Source organism: Echinops telfairi, unplaced genomic scaffold (assembly GCF_000313985.2).
Source record: "Echinops telfairi isolate 266 unplaced genomic scaffold, ASM31398v2 ScPeMD7_7410;HRSCAF=8448, whole genome shotgun sequence".
NCBI lineage: Eukaryota > Metazoa > Chordata > Mammalia > Afrosoricida > Tenrecidae > Echinops > Echinops telfairi.
Window position 1 is genome coordinate 7,265,954 of NW_022111310.1, and position 10,150 is coordinate 7,276,103.

At 40.0% G+C, this 10,150-nt stretch overlaps 2 pseudogenes; both read right to left on the bottom strand.

Annotated features, from left to right (window-relative positions):
- Positions 1 to 4,035: 4,035 nt before the first annotated feature.
- On the bottom strand, positions 4,036 to 4,229 carry LOC115871885 (annotated as a pseudogene).
- A 3,683-nt stretch (positions 4,230 to 7,912) lies between these two features.
- Positions 7,913 to 9,069, bottom strand: LOC101652748 (annotated as a pseudogene).
- Positions 9,070 to 10,150: the final 1,081 nt, after the last annotated feature.

The following is a 10,150-nucleotide window of genomic DNA, read 5'->3' on the forward strand; positions in this document are numbered from 1 at the left end:
GTTTAGCTGAGCAAGGTGTTCTTGTATTAGGGGAGTGCGCATGAGGAGGCCCAATGTCCACCTGCCGCCCCACTACCAAACCAATAATTATTGCACCTAGGTCTGTTCCCCCCTTAATCTTAAATATATTTACATATGTACATGTCTGTATTTAGGCTTGTATATATGCCCTTTGGTTTTTACATTTAGGTCTTTGATCCAGGTCTTGAGTTTGGCTTTGTGCATGGAGTGAGACATGGGTCTTGTTTCACTCTTCTGCAGGTGGATAGCCAGCTTTTCCAACTCCGTTTATTGAAGGGGGCATCTGCTGCCCATTTAAAAAATTTTTGGGGGGGGGAGCTTTGTCAAAAATCAATTGTCTGTACAATTTGTGTTTGATATTTTCCTTTCTTTCCCGCTATAGGGTGGTATATATATGTAAGGAATTTATTCTTGTCTTCAATTTTCCATTTGATCTGTGATATTTTGGGTGCTGTTTTCTGTGCTTTGGTTTCTGGATATTTTTACGCCTATGGTGATCTCATGTTGTGTTCTGTGGTTGTTGGCTTTCTGTCCATAAAGAACTGGATAGTATTTTTGTAGGGCTAGTTTTGATTTTTTCATATTCTTTAAATATTTCCTTATTTGGGAAATTTTAATTTTTCCTTCAAATTTCATGGAAAGCTTTGCTGGATAGAGAATTCTTGGTTCCAGCTGTTGTCTTCCAACATTTGGAATATATTACCTTAACTTCTTTCTTGCGTGGTTTCTGTGAAGAAATCTGAACTTATTCTTATAGGTTTACCTTTATATGTGACTGATTTTTGTCTCTCTAGCTCCTCCTCTCCTTTTCTTTGAACTTGAATAATTTGACTACTATATTTCTTTTTTGGGTCGGGGGGCGGGGGGTTAATCTAAACAGTGTTCTCTCTGCTTCCTGGATGTTTATCATTTCTTCTTTCATGATATTGGGGAAATTTTCCTCCAAGATTTTCTTTACTATTTTAACTGTAGGTTTACTTATTCCTTCCCCAATAATACCCATAGTTGTTTCATAGAATTCCACAACATACTTGTACTTTCTTCAGATTTTTTCATTATTTTGTTTGATTGCTTGTCTCATTTGCTGAATTCTTCTGGTTATCTTTGAGTTCAATAATTCGACTATCCATTTCTTCCATTCTGTTGTTGAGATCTTTCACTTTGTGCTTTAATTCTGCTACCTCCATCCTTATCTCGTTTCCCTTCAGTGTGAGGATCTTGTATCTCTTTCTTCATCTGTTTACATGATTGAAACCCAAAATTTTTGTACATCCCTCAGCGATATTCTCTTGAATTCTCTACCTGGCAATTCAAGGGCTGCTTCTTCTTTGTAGACTGTTAGGTTCAGGTCATTTTCAGTAATTCATTTGTGTTTCTCTAGATTTTTTGTGGTAGCTGATGATGGTTGCTGTTTTCTGTATCACATTGTGGATGAACCAAGGGCTGAGTCGGTTTCTGTGATTTGCAGGGAATGGTGTATATTGCTTATGAGAGGATCAGCTAGATTCCAGAGAAGGTGGTGTGTACAGATGATGTGGGTGTGTTAGCTGGGTATATAGGATATAGGTGCCTGAGATTGAGTTTTAGTCATTGGTTTTAATCTTAGGAAGCCTTCCTGTGAAGTGTGTTAATTTCCCCCCCATTTTATTGAGAGCACTAAAGCTATTATAACAATCCATAGTTCAATTAGATTAAGCATGATGGCACAATTGTTACCACCATCATTTTCAAAACATTTTCTTTCTTCTTACTCTTTGGTATCAGCTCCTCTTTATCCCTGTTCTCCCCCACCCTACACCAGAAGAACCCTTGCTATTATATTAAATGTTATTATTATACTTCCTTTTATTCCCCCGTATCTTACACCATCAAATGTATCCATTTACCTTCATTCTGTTATTTGTTCCCTTCAAGTGGGATTACATAGACATCATTGCTATCAGTTTCCCTTTTCCCCCTTTCCCCCACCTCTTTCTGTACCCTCAGGGACTCATTACTCCCATTACAATTCCTATAGGGTTTATCTATCTTGGATTTCTTGCAACAAATGATCTTAATTATACACATGAACATATGCAGATCTAAGAGAATTAATGGGGTAATCTAAAACCTAATAATAGGAGGAAACATTAAAGAACTAGAGAATAAATATGTTCTTCAACAGTGTTATACTGCACCCTGGATATATCATCCCTTCCTTGTGGCCCTTCTGTCCAATTATCTTACAGTGTGTTAACTTTTAATGAGTTGGTGAAAAGGGTTAAGGGAGATACCTTTTACTTGTTAAGTTAGAGGAGAATGGGCATTGTCACGGTGTAGGAAATAGGTTCTAGAGTTTGTGGTGGTTAGGGTGTGTGAGGGGTATATTAAATCTATCAGTCTCTTATCAACTGTGGAAATTTATAAAAGGGAGAGTATCGTCCTTTAATTACTTGTGTTTATAGCAGAAGGCCCCTTTATTGTAGATTGGTGCACAACTCAGCATTCTCCACTCCGCATGTATGATCCCAGGCTCAATGTAGGCTGATGTAGTTGGTGCCCCAGGGAAGAGGGGATTCTGACAAGGTGGTCTAGCTAAGGCCAATGTAAACCCGTGTTTGCTGTCTACCTTACCAGAGTTGGCGATGATCTCTGAGTAACCCTCATCTGCTGAGTTCTAATTCCTCTGGTGAGGAAAGGAGCCCTATGTTTTCTTTCTCAGAAGCTAATAGGAATAATTCCAAGAGCTACTTGGAGCCAGCTATGCTGTGGGTTTGAGCTGTATCTCTGTCTCACTAGGGCTTCCTTTCTCCTTATAAAGACAGGGCTATCTATTTGGAAGGTCTATCTGTGCCCTTTTATTAGGGGAGTATGCAGCAACTTGGCAACGGGATTATCCCAATTGGAATTTAGCTCTCCTGGCTGCAGTCGTCTCCAGAGTCTGGGGCCTCCAAAACTCCAGGGGGATTTCCTTATGGTAGTCAATAGGGGCAGACTATCCGGGGCCTCCTCCCAGAGAGGGGATGCCTGTGGACAGCGGCAGGTGGCACTGTGCGGACCAGTTATGTGAGGCATGGGTGGCACTGGCTGGGCTGCTCACAAGAGCAGGTGGGTCACAAGTGTTAGTTGTGCACATCGTGGGCTGGTGCTCACAAACTGTGGGGGCAGAAACAACTCTGGGACAGAGGCATAGGCCCATCGCCGCTGCTGGTCTTTTGTAACGCAGGTTGGTCACATGCAATTTGGTGCTCACAGGCTGTGGGAGCAGGGATCAAATCGGGGGACTGAGGCGTGTCAGTCGCCAGAGCAGGAACCACAGGGGATCATGACTCCCATGTGGGGGTGGGGGTTGGGGATCACAGGGAAACTGGGTGAGCAGGGGTCTACAGCGCCAGGGTAAGCCAGAGAGGACCTGTGTTTGTTGCTTGGCACTGAGAAACAACAGGGGTCCGGGTGCACGGGTCTCAGGTGCAGGGGCAACCCAAGAGGATGCGTGTCCTGGCGAGCACAGCTGTGCTGTCGGTGGCGAAACTACTATGAAGTCCCCAGGGTGCTGTGAGACCAGGGCTAGGCCGGAATCGCCCAAATTGGCCTCCTCAGCCACAAACCCAGTGACCACTCCTAGGGAACTGTAGACGGGTGTCCCTACTTCGATACCATCTTTGTGGAAGTCCTAGGGATCATCTTCATATGCGGATGTCACAAAGTAGTTCTGTAAAATCCTAGAGACTTTTATTAAACAGAAATATCAAAATATGAAGATATCATTTTTCAACATATGATCCATCTAGGTCTAATCACTTCTGAAAGTAGTTTTAACATCTCTCTTACCCCTACCTGAAGAATTCTACAATCTTGAATTTAAACCAAGTAAAACTAACAATTTTTAGCACCCTTAAAGGATTCAAATTGTGTCCTTTTCAATGTTCTTTGAACTTTGGGAATGAAAAGAAGTCTGAAAGGGCAAGAGGAGGGCTATATGGTAAATAAGAAAAGTTTCCTAATGAAATTCTCACAGGACAGACCTTGCATCATGATGGAAAAAAATTCCCAGTGCAACTTTCCCTGCTTTTTTTTTTTTTTTTTTCCCCCACTACCACAAATTATGCAGTCGAGTTTCCCACATTTGGGGAAATCGCAGGGGTCAGCACATCCGGAGTGCAATGGATAAGCCTCGCCCTGGGAAAACCACCTTCGTGATCATGGTATCTCCCCTGCCAGGTAAGTATTCCCTGCTTTTTTTCAGCAATGCAGTGTTTGATTTTCTTAAAATATCTTCCTAATAAGTCCCAGTAATTTTCCTGTGTCCTTTGAAAACATCTATCAAGATTCCATCTATGGAATTCCATAAAACAGAATGGTCTTCTGAGCTGACTCATTTGCCCAAATTTCAGTGTTCCAGAAAGCTCCCTGGGATACCATTGTTTTGATTTAACCTGATTTTTGAAGACTAATCTAAGAGTACTATTGAAACAACTTGTCTGCAGTAATCAACTGACCACAGAATCGTCTTTAAAAATGTTTTGTTTGTAACAAGCTCATATATATGCTAACTGAAATCTAGTAGTGATACTTTTTTAAATTAGTCTTTTTACATATCAATAAACTATAGTTGTGAAAAGAAAACAATATTTAAATATTCACTCAGCAAATATGCTTAATTATTTTAGTACTGATTCACCCTGGTGATATTTAGAAAAAGTAAAAACTAGAGAAAGAAATATGAGAAAAATACTTGGAATGTGTTTGTTCTTGTGTGTGTATGCACTCAGAGAGGGGGTTGGAGAGAAAAATAATAACTGAGTATGAGATTAAAGTGTCGAATTGTATCCTTAACTACTGCTCTCTATTTATATCACATTGCCTATCTGGATTTCTAGTGCTTTGAAAATCTTGAGAGTGTGTCTGCACAACCATAAAAAATTGTAATTAATGTAAATTAAATATTTTCTAAATGTTACTTTTTACTTTATATGTAAAATGATTATTATTTTATGATTGGTGAATGAATGGAGGACTATGAAAATGAAAAATATGTTATATATGCTTAGCAACATGGCAGAAGAAATCATAAAGTATTGAATTGTAAATCAAAGGAATATTTCGGTAAACCATGGAGTTCAATAGATATTCAGTGTCTTATGGCTTCTTAATTTCCAGTCCAATAGGTGTTAACTATGAAACATTTGGATGCCATTTGAAGATCATTCTTTCTTTTGATGGCTAAAATGTAATGATCTGACATCTGTTGTGTCCTTATTAAGCCACAGTCCCTCTCCTAATCTTCTGACATATCATAGCTCATTTGAAATAGGTACTTACTTCACAAATAAGAAAATAGAGACATAGAAAGATTACATAATTTATTAGTTACTTAGCTACCAGATATTAAAATTTAACACAAAATTTAAGCACAAGTTAAAAGCAGAATCCAAATTTTTGACCAATATATTATAAGCACTGAAAAAATTAAAGTGACTAGCTAGACATAAATCACATTATGCACATGTTGATATACATATATACTTCTGGCAATGTTTTCAGCGAAGAAAACAAAAATCCTTATCAGTAATAGCAAATAATTATGCACAAATGACCTAAAAATTTAGCCCTCTTCCCTGTCATATCTGTTTCTAAAAGACAATTCACATATCAGATGTAACCATATGCTAACATTATTTAATATTAAAAGCCATGCTGATAGTTATGTCAATACAATATCTATGAATTAGAACAAAGATATCAGAAAGAAGAAAGTAAATTGCCAACCTCATCCTTAAACAAACCGAAACAGGGATATGTTTCCATGGGAGATACAGAACACAAAAAATTAACTATCCTGTATATTCAGAAGAAAGATTGATACTTTATCATTTTCTAAGCAACTGGAAACTTAAGAACAAACTTGTCACTAGGTTTTTCTCATGAAGGAATGTCCCTGTTGTGTTATTCATTCCTGAGTTTTCACTACCAGCATCAAGTTCATCTAACTACTGTTTTCACACTAATATCCTATCTACTGCCTAATTAAAAATGGACCTTTAGATTCAACAACTTCTACAAACCATATTTTTGTCCATCTTATTGCTGTTGAGTTGGTTCTGATTCATGGTGATGTCCTGTACAACAAACGAAATGCTGTCTGGTTCTCTCCAATCTTCACAATTAGTGTCATGCTTGAGTACATTGCTGCAGTCTGCTCAGTTTGTGAAATCTAAGAGGCTCATCTTCAAGCACTACATTGAAAATGTTCTGATTTGACTCATTAGGTTTTCACTGGGCAATTTTCAAAAACACAGTGCTTCCTAATATGTCTTAATCTGGAAAATGTTGAAACCTGTCCACCTGCTGATATTAGAAATACTATCGGCTTAGGTACCAGCATCATGGCAACATGCAAGCCACGTCAACTCAGCAAAGTGAAGGAAAATGTTATATAAAACACACTGTTGTTGTTAAGTCCAGTGAAGTTGAATTTCTACTCATTTTGAACCCAGGTGACAGAGTAGAATATTTCCATTGATTTTTTTTCTAGGCTATAATATGTAGCAGATTGCCGGGTCTTCCTCCTGAAGATGTCCTGTGTGGGGTCAGACCTTTGGTCAGTGGCCAATAGTACTAACCTACTGGGCTACCAGACTCTGAATTATGGATATCACCTCCCACCCTTTTTTGTTCTGTTGACTCTGCTAACACTGTTCAGGTTAAAGCCTCAGACTTTCCACATAAAAAAAACTTTACTTACTCTATTACCCTGTATTACTTTTAACTTATACTGCGTCATTCTGTGATAGTTTAATCTGAAATAGAAAAGTATCTGTGGTAGTTACATAATCCAGTGTCCATTTGATCTGTAAGAGTGAATGGGGTAGAGTTTAGCCTGTCAATCAGGTTGCAGCTTGATGATGTCATTTGGGAGATGTCATTAAGGAGATAAATTGTTGGAGGCAGGACACACGCTCACTCCATGCAAGACTTTGCTGCAGACAAGACACATGGAACTATGCTAAGCCCTAGAGCTGAAGGAACCACATGGAGACCCCTGCCAGAGCTGAGATTCTTCAACTGCCACTGGACCCACAAGACTTTCCACCCACTGGCCAGTGACCTTCCTGCATTCGGCATCATTGCATGTTTCTTGTGAGTCTGAAGAGGACTCTACAGACTGCTATCAGGCATATAAGCTAATGTCGGACTTATGGACTTGATCTGGATTGGGGATGAGGTGCTTTCTCAATATTCAATTACTCTTGTATATAGAGCTCTTTCTTATACACAAATGTCTCCCTAGAGGTGTTTCTCTAGTCCACCCGGACCAACACAGTGCCATTCTAAATATCACTCCTCCTTACTCTCTATGTTTGCCACTTATTTGTTTCAGTGGAATCTTCCCCTGGGGAAATCAATGCAGTTCCACTCCTCTGATTTCTTCTTAAAGAATCTTTGCTGGCATTTTATCCTAGACACTTTTAAGGACTGTAACATTAATAAGTACTACATGGCATAAGCTCATTTAGTCCTTCCAAGGTAATATTGAGTGATAAATTATCATTTTGATTTTCAATGTGTACGAAGATGCACAAAAGACACAGAAAGTTAAATAAGACACTCCATACCACAAAAACATGGATGACCAAACCAAGATCTACTCCACAGTTGCTTAAAGCACACATCCAGCATGGCACTTCAGCTACATGCGATCCCAGAAACACCACGTCCCTTTCAAAAGGTCACATTAGTATTTACTTGGCTATTTCAACTTTTTTATAGGTCTTTATTATCTTCCATTTGAATCAGTATAAATTATTTATCATAATGATGTTATTTTTTGGTTTGCCTTAATCTCCTTCTTCCTATAAAAATGGGACGCATTCATTGTCAGATTACCCAATAAGCAAGGTGAAGTATAGGCTTACTTATGTTTAGTTACTAATCTGTAGTGAAAATTTTTCGTTCTTCCTTTCATTCTTTCTTGAGGTGGGAGAATTGAATGTGGCTTAGAGTGTAGAGGTGATGTCTTGGTCCAGTCTTGTTGCAGCAGACCCAGGAGCAGGCAGTACAGGACCCGGCAGACAGGTGTGTAACCCAGGTGACTCGGACACAGGTAATCATATATGCCATGGTGACTTATGGTGCTATCCGATTGCATTCAGGAAGTGGGCCCAGGGGTGGCCTGCCAAAACCACTGCACCCGCTCAGTCACTGGAAGGTTATTCTCGTGAAGCTTGTTGGGGTGCTGGCCCCATGCTCGCAGGCCCAGCACCAAGACCTGGGCCAAGGGGTGCCACTGGGTCTCCAGTTACACATGGTCTGAATGCTGCCAGCCACCTGCTCTGCCATGTGTCTGTGGTTGCTGCTGCCCACCCAGACCACCCCAATATCGGGCGTGATGTGCCCAAGGTCCCCTGTTCCCCAGCCTCCGGAGCACTGGCTCTGTGCTGTCACCGCCAATTCCAAGGTTGAGTGTGTGCAGAGGAGAGAAGAGCCCCTGCCAGATCTCGCACCGGTGCCCTTGGTGGATCAAGGCATCCTCGATGAGGACGACTCCGGGTTCCTTGTCTTTACTGGCGGCCACAAACTGCTGGTGCAGGGACAATCCAACGTTTGTCTAGCCCATACATCCTGCACCAGAGTGGGCTAGCTGGCTGGTCTCCTTAGGGCTCATCTTGGAGCTGCACTATAAGCAAGTAAGTCACATTGTTTCCCACCGCATTTAAGATTCTGTTTCTTGGTCTCTCAAACAGTTCTCCCTCTCCCACCCCCACACATCCTGCTGGTAGAGAATCGAATCCTCTTTTCAAATACCTGAAAGCAGCAGAATACTCAGGAAGGAAGATAAGCATGGATTCACTTGCATTTACTTATTAATCTGTAGTGAACAGCTATACCAGATCACATGGTCAACTGTTCACTGCAGAATAATATGCAAATTCAAGCAACCCCATGTTTAACTTGCTTACTGAATACTGTCCCTGCATGTGCTGCTGTATTACAAAGTAGCTGGTTTCTTCTGTCCATATTTCTGTATGCTATAAAGGCGTAGATTACAACTACATCAATCCCACCCATGGTGGCTTCTATATATCCTTGCGCAGATTCCAGTTTCCTGATTTATAGTGAATAGTTGACCTCAAGTTCATTGCAACTCAAGTTTCTTGTCAATTCACATCTAATCTCTGTTTCTCTGTGGACCTTAATCTATGCACTAGATCTCCTGTCTTTGAGACCCTGCTATTGGATGGACAGGACCCCTGGTCTATCTAGATGGCTTTTGATAAAGCTTGTCTACCTGCAACAGTGATGTTCGTGTTGCTATGCTTTCTTTGTGTTGTCTTGTAAGAATCCGCTTTCCAGTCTTTCTCCAGGTTCTCTGAAACCTACGTTTTCAACTCAGTCTATTCTGCTCTGTCACGTTGTTCACAAGCCTGAGAAACAACAAATGAGGTGAACTCATTTGTTTGGAAATATCAAAGTACCTTCACCACCACTGCATGAGGTTTTCCCAAGTAAGCATTCCAACCTTATATTTTCCAAACACTGGACCCTGCATTTTGAAATAGTTCAGTGATACAATCTTAAATAGCACTAGACTCCCAGATAACATTTCAGCATCCTCTTGATAGAACACAGCAACCCCAAAATGTCTGTACATTTAAATTTTAAATTTGTATAAAATTTGGCTTACTACTAAGTTTAATAAAATAATCAGCCCAAACAACAACAAAAATTCCATCGAGTCGATTTTGACTTACAATGATGCTGTACAGGGTCTCAGGGACTAAATCTATACAGGAGCAGATAGCATCAGATCTCTGGTGGATTTGAACCACTCCCTTTGCTCGTAGCAGCACAATGCTTAAGCGGAAGTGCCACCAGAGTAATTTAAAAGCCTCATCCCAGTGAACCCATAAAGGAAATAATTTCAGGTGCATTTACAGTTTTCCACAGCACCGCCTTTCAATATGAAAAGTTTAATGCATTTAAATGAGTTATTTTAATGAGACTAACTGCAAATTTACTGACTAAGATACACTGACAAAAGTAAATGGCTTTTGGAAATGCATTTCTTATTATCTGATTACCTTTATAGATTCCTCAGATACTAATCAAATTTTCTGAAGGTATTTTCAATTACTATTTACTTCTTTTT